We start from the raw sequence: 12,408 nt of genomic DNA, 5'->3' as shown, positions 1-12,408 counted from the left end.
CCTCCCAATTCCACCTCTAACTCTGACACCAATCATAAACATAAACAATACCTCAGAAAGCCTCTGTACTAAATTGCAGGAGTAAAAAATATTAATTTGTTTTTAAAAATTAGGAAAACAACAAATCAGAATATTAAGGAAACTAGGAAACATGAGAAAAACTGGCAGTCATAGCCATGAAATACTGATTTATCTAAACTGTTTTCCTAATACTTACATTCTTGAAATGCTACATATAACTTCAAATGCATAGGAAATCTTGAGAACCTTGTAAACTAAATATTTTCTAAGTTATAAAATTGTATAAATCTATAATAGCACTAGCCAAGTAAAGTAATATATACAAGGACCTACTTAAAGACCTCTTCATGGATCCTGTGGATGAAAAATAATAATTTCTCCTTCAGAGAAAATAAAAGAAAAAGAAATGGGGTAATTTGTTAATCTAGTGGTATACCAATAAGCAGAGCTGGGACCAGGGTAAGAGGAGTAAAGGGCTTAGGTCATCAAATTTAAGGGCCGGACAATGGGCCAAAATATGAGGCAAGAAGCCAGCTGTTTTAATCCCATCTCCAATGCAGCAATAATTGCACTTCACAGCAGAAAACAGCACCCAGATTTACATATCCGCAAGGCCTGTCCAATACTAAGCCTAGGCACTTACACCTTACTCATCATTATCTCTATGTCCCCTTAAAGAAACACGGGGCCTGCCTACCCTGTTAGAGTGATGGTACCAAATGGAATGGGGGGCCCAGCAGAAAAACAGGGTCACTACAGATATACAACTGGGCTGCATAAAAGTTTTAAAATTGTGACAGTAGAAACATGGGAATTCTAGAAACTCCAAAATTCTTTGTCCTTTAAAAGTTGAAGGTGTTTTAAAATGGTTTACAATGTTAAGTGGGCAGATTCACATTTTTAATGGAAATGTTATTTTAGCCAATCTTTCTAATTATTGCTATTTAACTGAATCAATGTTATCACCCAGGAATGCTGAATAACAAGAATATACTATGTTAGTTTTAATAATTCAGTTTCATACAAAAATGACAACAGGATAGGGTTTCAGCTCCACAACACAAGTTTATATCTTCCCTACTTAATGGTCCTCTTTAAGGTGTATTTTTAATGCTAAGCAGTCATGAGCAGACACAGGAAAAGTTTATCCTATAGTTTAATAACAACAATTAAAAAAAAATAAAAAACAATCTAGAGATAGCCTCATTGCTTTAAATGTGACACTTCATTTGTCTTCAGAATTCACTCAAAAACACCACCACACCCAAAAGTGTTTAAAATGGGTCATAAGTGTAGTTCCTTCCTCCTTTGTGACTCACCCTTGCCCAAGCTATCAAAACAGTTAAACAGAAGGAATGCAACTACATCTAAGCAATTAAGAAACCTGCTGTTCTATTTCCTCAATATGTGATTAATAAAGCTTAACTTGACCTTTGCAAAAAGCTCTTTATGAAGGCCAACTTAAGCCGAAACTGGTTTGACTCAGTGGATAGAGCGTCGGCCTGCGGACTGAAAGGTCCCTGGTTCGATTCCGGTCAAGGGCACGTACCTTAGTAGCGGGCACATCCCCAGTGGGTGTGTGTGCAAAAGGGAGCTGGTCAATGACTCTCTCTCATCAACATTTCTAACTTTCTATCTCTCTTAATTCCTCTCTGTGTAAAATCAATAAAATATATGTTTTTTTTAAAAAGGCCAACTTAAATAAAGTGTCTTATTATTGAAGACAAATAATAATAGGCACAAGTCCTTTGGCATCTTTATTTTAAAGGCCATACATAAGAAACTTTAAATCTATCTTTCCAACAGCCACTACTAGACCTCTACACAGAGCTTTAAAAAAAGAGAAAAAAGAAAAAACACACACACAAAAAAAACACAACATGCAGCCCTTTGCATTCTCAACAGAGAACAGCAAAAGCTATTTCCTCAGCAAATTAGGGAATTGGTGTGTTAAGGAATATAGGATTTTTAGTTTATTACCTATAGGTTCTTGAGACCAATTATCTTAATTATATGTTAAGCAATCTTGGGGAAACATACATAAGTTTTTCATGTGTAACATTTGCTAGCAGTCTTTTAGGACTACGAATATGCCTGCTTCCAGTAATAAGTAAAGTTCTTAGTTTAAATTATACTTTTACAAATTATATTAATACTAGAGGCCCGGTGCATAAAATTCCTGCAGGGGGGGAGGGGAAAGGGGGAGTTGTCCCTCAGGCCAGACTGCACCCTCTCCAATCTGGGACCCTTTGAGGGATGTCTGACTGCCCATCCTGATGGGATCAGGCCCAAATGGGCAATCGGACATCGCCCTCACAATCCAGGACTGCTGGCTCCCAACTGCTCACCTGCCTGCCTTCCTGATTGCCCCTAACTGCTTCTGCCTACCAGCCTGATCACCCCCTAACCACTCCCATGTCAGCCTGATTGATCTCTAACTGCTCCCCTGCTAGTCTGTTTGTCCCCAACTTCCCTCCTCTGCCAGCCTGGTCACCCCTAACTGCCCTCCCCTGCAGGCTTGATTTCCCCCAACTGCCCTCCCTTGCAGGCCTGGTCCCTCCCAACTGCCCTCCCCTGCTGGCCATCTTGTTGTGGCCATCTTGTATCCACATGGGGGCAGGATCTTTGACCACATGGGGTCAGCCATCTTGTGTGTTGCAGTGATGGTCAATCTGCATAATATTCTTTTATTATATAGGATAGAGGCCTGGTGCATGGGTGGGGGCCAGCTGATTTGCCCTGAAGAGTGTCTTGGATCAGGGTGGGGGTTCCCTTGGGGCATGTGGAGGCCTGGGCGAGGTGCCTGTGGTGGTTTGCAAACCGAATAAGCCCCTTGGCAACCCAAGCAGAGGCCCTGGTATCTGGGATTTATTTATCTTCTACAATTGAAACTTTGTAGCCTGGAGTGGAGCCAAGCCTTCTGCTTGCTCTGTGGCTGTAGCCATTTCTGTTGGGATTTATGTACCTTCTATGATTGAAACTTTGTAGCCTTAAGCGGAAACTTTGTAGCTTTGTAGCCACAGAGTGTGTGGAAGGCTTGGCTTCCTCCATCACCAGGGAAACCCAAATCCCCCTTCCTGCTCTCTCTGTGGCTGCAGCCATCTTGGTTGGGTTAATTTGCATACTCACTCCTGACTGGCTGATGGGCATGGCTGGTGAGCATGGCTTGTGGGTGTAGAGGAGTGATGGTTAATTTGCATAATACTCTTTTATTAGATAGGATAAATCTATTTTAATTATGAAAAGTAACAAAATAAAGAAGTAGACAATAAAAACTTCATAATTATGATTATCTTTGTATATCCCCTGTTGGTTTTTTCCCATTTTAATGTTTTATATGACTATATAAATGTAGGTTATATCTATATTTTTAATTCTGATTTCTTCACTTATAAGAGTTCATTTCTTGCATAGAAGTTCTTCATATGGTTGCAAAACAGTCTTGCATATTAGTGTTCTATTACTATGTAAAAAATTACCACAAATTTATAGGCTTAAAACCAAGATGGATGGATAACTGTTTATGGTTCTGTAGGTTATTAGTTCAAATGGAATGGATTGGGTTCTTTGCTTATGGTCTCTCAAGATCAAAATTATGGTGCCAGCCAGGCTAGGCTCTTATTGGGAAGAATTTGTTTCCAACCTCATTCAGGTGATTGGTAGAATTCAGTTCCTTGCAGCTATAGGACTGAGGTCCTGTCCCTATTTCCTTAGTGGCTGTCAGAGCAGAGCCTCTCTCTCTCTCAGCTCCTTAAGGCTATTGGAATTCCTTCTTATTTAGGCCCATCCTTTCTCAAGCCAACAACAACAACCCAAGTCCTTCTTGTCCTTCAAATCTCTCTGGCTGTTCCCATTCCACAGCAAGTCAGAGAAATCTATTTTTAACAGTTTGTGCAATTACAATAGGTCAACTTGGACAACCTCCCTTTTTTGGCTAACTCAATTTGTAACCCTAATTACACCCATAAAATCTCATTTACCATTGTATAATACAATCTCATTGTATAATACAATCCTGGGCATATTTTCTCATCATATTCAATTCCTAGGGAATAGGGTGGGAAGTCATGGAGGAGGGGAGGTGCATTTTTAGAAGAATACTTATTACACCTCTGCATCACAGTGAAAACTGTATTTCTAATTGGGTGGTAGTCAAAAGTTTTAGTCATCTAGCCACTGGACTAAAAAATTGTAAGACCCTTTCAAATCTTAAAATGCTAAAAATCTAATATTTAAACACAAAAGAAATAAAATGTAAGGTTTTTTAAAGACTTGGATAGAATATAAAATTATATGAATTTAAAAATTAGTTAAATCAAAAAGGGAGCTGAATTTTCTCCTAAACAAAAATATGTTTTTGCAAAATTGTCACTTTTTTGGGGTGGGGGGATTTTCTAGTCATAACCTCTCATGAAGAAAAAAGTCATATAGTAGGTGCCAAATAAGTATTTGTTGAATTTAAATAAAATGTAATAGACCATAAATGTTAGCTTTCAGGAACCCCCTCCCCCCCAAAGGAAGAAGAGAATGCTTTCTAAACCTCAGCTACCAATGGGTTAAAAAATACCAACAACCTACTAATAGAGAGACACTGAATCCAAGGTGGGCAGTTTACAAGGGGGCTGGATAACAGTTCCTAAGAGTCACAGAAGAAAATGTTAAGAAAAAAGGGGAGGATGGGGGGATCTGCCATATATTAGAGGAACTGAATTTTACTGAAATTTTTAGTAATTACAACTTCTACAATGACAAAGATATAAGTGTCCCTCAACCGAACACAACTTGTTCCCAGGAAAATATTCTGCCTATTGGTATTAACCAGTAAGTAGAAAGAGTACATTGACAGCTATGGATGACACTATGGAATAAAGAAGCTCATAAAAGCCATAACTATAAAACACTAACACAGCTTTAACACTTTATCTAATGCATAAGCACAATATTTTCCACAGCTTGCAAAACACTCTTCCTCATTCATTACTTTCTTCTGTAATGAAAATTCAGTGGGGAAAAATATGTTTTTTGTCACCTTATAAAGGATTTTTTCATCCCAACTGTACTATATTTAGCTAACCAACTCAAAACCCCATTATACAAAATAAAAGTTGTACTTTTCTTATTCTCCACTCATGCAATCAATATAAAAAGCAATTAAAATTACAATTCGGAATATGTTTTCATTCTACATATAAACAATAAGCTTTATTCTTTACCTCATAAACATTTTCTTTTTTAATATGTATATCTTTATTATTAATAGTATTACAGATGTGAAACATTTTCTATATTTTCAGGACTGGATCAGTACAACTTTAGGCACACATAATAAAAAATAATTTAATAGTATAATTGATAGATAATACATTGCTTCAATGTCTACTCATATTGTTCTATAGCTTCTAAAATATTTTCATTTATTTTAATACCTAAAATCTCTGGTACTATCATCTTCCAAGAGGAAGAATTGAAATTTATTGAGATAACGTGATTTGCGCAAGGCCACAGAGCTTTTCAACGGAAAGTGCCTGGACTCAAACCAGATTTTCTGACATCTTGATATTCCTGATCTTTTTGCCTGTTTTGCCTACTTAAATGGTATTGACACAAAAATGAAAAAAATATATACTTTTTAAATTGTACCATGTATTTCCTTCAATTTATACAGGAAAATGTAAAATAACAGTTTATGTTACAGAAAATCACTGATTTTATAAAATTCCTAATAAAATAAACCAATAAAAGAAAACATAAATGATCATGTATCTAATATTCTAAACTAGAATATTTATTTAGTAGTCAAATAAAAACATTGGACACAATGATTTCCACATTATATAAGCTATTCTGAATATTAAACAACATAAATGCTATTCAAAAATGGTGTTGCTGCCAAAACCTGTTTGGCTCAATGGCTAGAGCGTTGGCCTGTGGACTGAAAGGTCCCGGGTTCGATTCTGGTCAAGGGCATGTACTTTGGTTGTGGGCACATCCCCAATAGGGGGTGTGCAAAAGGCAGCTGATCGATGATTCTCTCTCATTGATGTTTCTAACTCTCTATCCCTCTCTCTTCCTCTCTGTAAAAAATCAATAAAATATATTTTTTTAAATGGTGTTGCTATATACTATATACTTCAATATGAGATTCTAAGTGTATAAAAAAAGAAAATTGAAGAAAAATAAGCTTCTAATAATCTTGAATATACACTTAATTTAATTTTTGGACATTCACTAGGCAATGCATACAGTACCTAAAGAATATGTGCTGACTTTTATCGATTCACACAAAGTATTTACTTAATAGCAGAATATTGAAATTGATCATTTCTCAATGTCTGGTTTATACAACACTATGCAAATGTATAGACCTCACTGGCACAGGACAAATATGGGTGACACAGTCTACTGGCAGCCCCTTAGAAGGTTCCAGATCATTTAATATCAGCCTGCAGCAGGGATAAGTACAACAGTGGGGCCAAAAACATGAAGTGAGAAATAAATGGAAAATGCCCAACATAAGCCAGCACCAAAGTCCTGGTCCATGGCTCAACCAAGTGATAGGGCCAGCAGAATACAAATACTGACATAGAGCCTGCAGCCACATGATTGCACACCTGCCTCTTCCTCCCACCTGCCCCCACCCTTTTACTACTGCCTCTTCCCTAGAGATGCTAATCTCAAAGAGATCATTTCTGCAGCTCAGGCTTTCTCTTCCTGTTCTTCATACAGGTTTTTCTAAATAAATATTGATATTTAAGTGTTTTTAAATAAGTCATTTAAAAAAAACTATTAACAGTGCAGTGTTCCATGAATATAACAGAAATAATAAGATAATACATTAATATTACCGAAGCTTGAAAGACAGTATTATCATGTACACTATAAGATGCACCAATCTGAAGAACTAGAAAATATTATTTTTTCCAACTGTTTCACCTTCGTAAGTCATATAACACTTAAGTTTCCTCACCTATAAGTCCAAGTTTTAATTTAAAATATCACTATTATATTATAGGAAAATAAACAGATGTCTTATTCTTATGTGAAGGATGCTATAGTATTAAGGTAAAACATAAAGTCTGCAACTTACTTTCAAAAAAGTCAGTGAAAATGTGTAGTTACATGTAGAACAAATACAGCAGAATGCTAACTTTTGAATTTAAGTAGTGAGCAGATGGATCACAGTTCATTGCAATATTTTTTCTCTATTTATATTTCCATTTTTCATAATAAAATAAATTAAGTATCTGTTTGATGTCTTATGTCTGCGATTATAATGATTACTAGAGGCCTGGTGCACAACATTTGTGCACTGGGGGGGAGAGGGAGGAGTTGTCCCTAAGCCCATCCTGCACTCTCTCACAGTCTAGGATTCCTCGGGGGATGTCCACCTGCCAGCTTAGGCCTGCTCCCCATGTGGACCTAAGCCGGCAGGCGGACATCCCGAGTGGTCCTTAGCATTGCTGTGGAGGAGGGAGAGGCTCTCACCATTGCCACTGTGCTCACCAGTCATGAGCCCAGCCCACAGGGGGAGCACACTGACCACCAGGGGATAGTGCCTGTGTTGAGCATCTGAACCCTGATGGTCAATGCATGTCATAGTGACCGATGGTTCTGCCATTCAGTCAATTTACATATTAGGATTTTATTATTTAGGATTATTATAGTGTGTTAAGCTTTCAAAAGTATATTTTCTACCACTATCATCAGGACAACAAGCTATTCACCCAAATTGATTATAGATGCACTTTATAGCAACAATAAGTTTCTAGCTTATAGAGGGAGACAGTGTTCTTTCTCTCACACTTAGAACATAATTACCCCAGTCAGGGAATGGGATTCACACTCTATATCAAGCCCAGGGGGCTAAATGGGAATCACTCAGGACTAGCAGGCAAAGGCTCTTACAACTTGTCTGTTGACTGTGTTACTTTCACAAATCACTTCTCTAGGTCTCAGGTGACTCGTGTTTCTCTAACATGTGCCCTCTTCTTCATCTTTCCAGCATTGTAATGATTCAGGCCCTCAATACTCTTTGCCTCTATTATTGATTGCAGCAGTATTATAAATGGATCTACCCACCCCAAAACCTGACCTGACTCAAGTCTATCCCAAACAGAACTACCATAGTAACTCATCTAATAAAACACATCAGACCATGCAATTCCCCACTTCTGGATACACAGAACAAAGTCCAGCACTCTTAAAACAGGGAAAAATGTAAGCCGTCCCAAGATTTAGCCCCACCTTTCCCTCTCCTGCCTATCTCCCATCCAATTCCCTTGCCTATTATTCTAGAATCCACCATAGCTGAACTTCCCTTGCCCCCAACTCTGTGACATTTCTCAGCTGCATGTTTTTGTTCTTGCTTTTCCCTCTGAAAGAAACTTCATCCTTTAGTGATCACTCCCAAGTTTGCAGACTGGTAGTTGCCAGGGGTTAGAAGATGGGAAGCTAGGAAGCAACTGCTCAATGGGCCCTAAGTTTCCTTTGAGGTTGATGAAAAAGTTTGGGAACTAGATAGAGATGGTGGTTATACAATATTATAAATACATGATACTAGAGGCCTGGTGCATGAAAATTCATTCACTGCAGGGGGATTCCCTCAGCCCTGCCTGCCCCCTCTTCACAGTCCTGGAGCCCTTGGAAGCGGGAGGCAACCCGGCGATCAGGGGAAGGCAATGCCCTATTATACTTCTGCTGCTGCCACTGCTAGCAACACAAGCCTCGGATGATCCTGGATATCTGAGCCTAGGGTGGCCCTGGGTGGATAGGCAGCAGCCATCCGAGGCTTGCCTGTACCTTGAGCCAGGCTGGGCAGCTAGGAGGCTGAGGAGCCTGGGGGACTCCAGAGGCAGGTGCAAGGAGCAGCCGGGCCCACTTTGCCATGCACCTGCTGCCCTGGCAAGGCTAAGTGGACTGGGAACCGCCATCCTGTGGCTGTGGGCGCTGCCATCTTTGAGGGTGGGGCAGTCAATTAGCATATTCCTTCCTTATTGGCTATGGGCGCCACTATCTTTGAGGGCTGGGCAGTCAACTGGCATATTCCCTCCTTAACAATCCTTTGTATTTCTGTGGGGTCTGTTGTGAATTCACCTCTTTCATTTCTGATTTTGTTTATTTGGGTCCTCTCTCTTTGGTTCTTATTGACCCTGGCTATAAGTTCATCAATCTGGTTTATCCTTTCAAAGAACCAGCTCTTGGTTTCATTGACCTTTTATATTTTTATTTATTTATTTATTTATTTATTTTTGGTCTCTGTCATTCACTTCTACTCTGATCTTTATTATTTCCTTCCTTCCGCTCACTGTGGGCTTTTCTTGTTGCTCTCTTTCTAATTCTTTGAGCTGTAGAGTTAGAAGATTTATTACCACTTTTTCTTGTTTTTTGAGATAGGCCAGTAGAGCTATAAACTTCCCTCTCAGGACTGCTTTCTTTGTGTCCCATAGCATTTGCATTGTTGTTTTTATTGTCATTAGTCTCCAAGATGTTTTTCATTTCTTCTTTGATCTCATTGTTAACCCAATCGTTGTTTAATAATAGCATGCTATTCCACTAGCAAGTGTTTGAATTTTTTGGAATGTTTTTTAAAATACATTTTATTGATTTTTTTACAGAGAGAAAGGGAGAGGGATAGAAAGCTAGAAACATCAATAATGAGAGAAACATCAACCAGCTGCCTCCTGCACAATCCCCACTGGGGATGTGCCCGCAACCAATGTACATGCCCTTGACCGGAATTGAACCCGGGACCTTTCAGTCCACAGACCGATGCTCTATCCACTGAGCCAAACCGGTTTCAGCTGGAATGTTTTTATTATAGTTTATTTCTAATATTATGCCATTGTGGTCTGAGAAAATGCTTGATATGATTTTATCTTCTTGAATATGGGGAGACTTTGCTTGTGACCTATGTGGTCTATTTTTGAAAATGTTCTCTGTGCACTTGAGAAGGTATATTCCCATGGCTTTGGGGTGAAATGCTCTTAAGATGTCAATTAAGTCCATCTGACCTTGTGAGTCATTTAGAATTGCTGTTTCTTTGCTGATTTTTAGTCTAGAGGATTTATCCAGTGATGTCAGAGGTGTATTAAAGTCCCCTATTATAAATGTATTGTTGTCGATCTCTCCCTTGATATCTTCCAGTTTTTTGTTTGTTTGTTTGTTTTATGTATTTGGGTGCTCCTGCATTGGGTGCATATATGGTTACCAGGGTTATATTATCTTGTTGTATTGATCCTTTATTATTATGAAGTGGCCTTCCTTATCTCTTCTTATGGCCTTTACTTTGAGGTCTATTTTGTCAGATATAAGTACTGCTATCCCAGCTTTTATTTTCACTTTCATTTGCCTGAAAGATGTTTTTCCATCTCTTCACTTTCAGTCTGTGTGAGTTCCTTGTTCTGAGGTGGGTCTCTTGTAGACAGCATATATATGGATTGTAATTTTTTTATCCATTCAGCCACTCAATGTCTTTTGATTGGAGCATTTAGTCTGTTTACATTTAAGTTATTATTGAAAGGTACTTGTTTGTAGCCATTTTTATTTTTGTGCCTGTGTTCCTTCTTACCTTTTTATTTCTTCTTTATACAGCAGTCCGTTTAGCATTTCTTGCATTGCTGGCTTGGTAGTGATAAACTCCCTTAGTTGTTTTTTGTCTGTGAAGCTCCTTATTTCCCTTTCAATTTTGAATGATAGCTTTGCTGAATATGTATTCTTGGATTCATTCCCTTGGTTTGCATCACTTTGTAAATTTCTTTCCACTCTTTTTTGGCCTGATGTGTTTCTGTTGAGAAACCATTTGATAATCTAATGGGAGATCCCTTGTATGAAATTACCGTATTTTTCGGACCATAAGACGCACTTTTTTCCCCCCAGAAGTGGGAGGGAAAAGTCCCTGCGTCTTATGGTCCAAATATAGCCTACACATATACTGTAAAAAAAAAGTTTTTTTACTTGCCCGGCCCTGTGTGGTCTCTGTGTGCTTGCCCGGCTCTAAAATGGTTCTAAATGCTGCTGTTTACTTTACAGGGTTGATTACATGTGTTTATGACTGTGATGTTGGGTTTTAATGCACATAAAATATTTTAGGACACTATTTGTTTCAGAATCTTTTTTTCTTCATTTCCCTTCTCTAAAAGCTGGTGCGTCTTATGGTCCGGTGCGTCTGATGGTCCGAAAAATACGGTATCTTTCTCTCTCTTGCAGTCTTTAAGATTCTCTTCGTCCTGAATATTTGCCATTGTAATTATGATGTGTCTTGGTATGCGTCTTTTTGGGTTCATCCTGTTTGGGACTTTTTGTGCTTGTATGACTTTTTTCTTTACCACATCAGGTAAGTTTTCTAACATTATTTCTTCAAATAGATCATTTAACCTTTCTTCCTCTTCCTATTGTTCTGGCACCCCTATTATTCATTATGTTGCTTCGTTTCAAGTTGTCCCATAGCTCCCTTGACATCTTTGCAATTGTGTAAGGGTCAATTAACATATTCCCTCTTTATTAGATAGGATACCACTGAATTACTCACTTTAAAAGAATTAATTTTATGTTGTGTGAATTTCACTTCAATTTTTCAAAAGCAGCAACAGCAGCAGCAGACTGAATGAGCACCTTTCACATTGCTATCACAGCAGTTATTACGTTATATTGTTCATAGAGTTTCTCCATAATACTTTGAATCTCTTATCTTCCTCATCTTCTCATCCCCAAGTGCTTAGTCTAGGCCCTCAAGAAATGTTTTTCTAAATAAGTGAAAAATAGAAATACCACTTATCTCCTTTGGGGCAGGAGGCTAGAACAGATTCAGTTTTGAATATCTAGATTATATAAAAGCCTACAAGGGATCCCATATAATAAAGATGTAATATGCAAATGGTTGTTATGCCATGAAGTGTAACGACCAACTGCATAACGACTGGATCACGGATCAGCAGGAGGGTGAAATAGCAAGCTATAAGTGGGTGAGGTAGAGCTACAGGAGGGGCAGAGCAGCAAGCTATGAGGGGTGGAAGTGTGGAGGGAGCTACAGGAGGGCAGCGGCAAGCTACTGGAGCACGAATATGTGCGCAGGGCTACTAATATATTAATAAGAAAGGAAAAGATCAGTGAAGGCTGCAGTTTATCTGGTTATAAAGAAAATGAAATGACTTTTGGTGAGGTTTTTAATTAGTAATAAGAATATTTATTGAGTTCTTAACTACTTTCCCTTTTTCCAAAAGAAGAAACAAATATACTTAAATAACTTGACTAAGGTCAGAAGGCTGCTTACTGGGAGCAGCAAGATTTATATCCAAGTCACCTAGACTGCAAGCTTGACCTTGTAGCACGAAGATTTCACCCTGCTCCTTCATATTGCTCAAAAGTTGTGAATGGAGATTCTTTGGCCCA

The 12,408-nt window shown here is 38.4% G+C and overlaps 1 protein-coding gene across 1 annotated transcript in view; it reads right to left on the bottom strand.

The window, feature by feature from the left end:
- UACA (uveal autoantigen with coiled-coil domains and ankyrin repeats) overlaps positions 1-12,408 on the bottom strand; it is a 131,805-nt gene that overhangs the window by 109,450 nt on the left and 9,947 nt on the right. The gene's annotated exons all lie outside the window — the stretch shown is intronic.

This window comes from Pipistrellus hanaki (genome assembly GCF_964339955.1).
Source record: "Pipistrellus hanaki genome assembly, chromosome: 1".
In the NCBI taxonomy this organism is placed as follows: Eukaryota; Metazoa; Chordata; class Mammalia; order Chiroptera; family Vespertilionidae; genus Pipistrellus; species Pipistrellus hanaki.
This window is presented reverse-complemented; position numbering and strand designations above follow the sequence as displayed.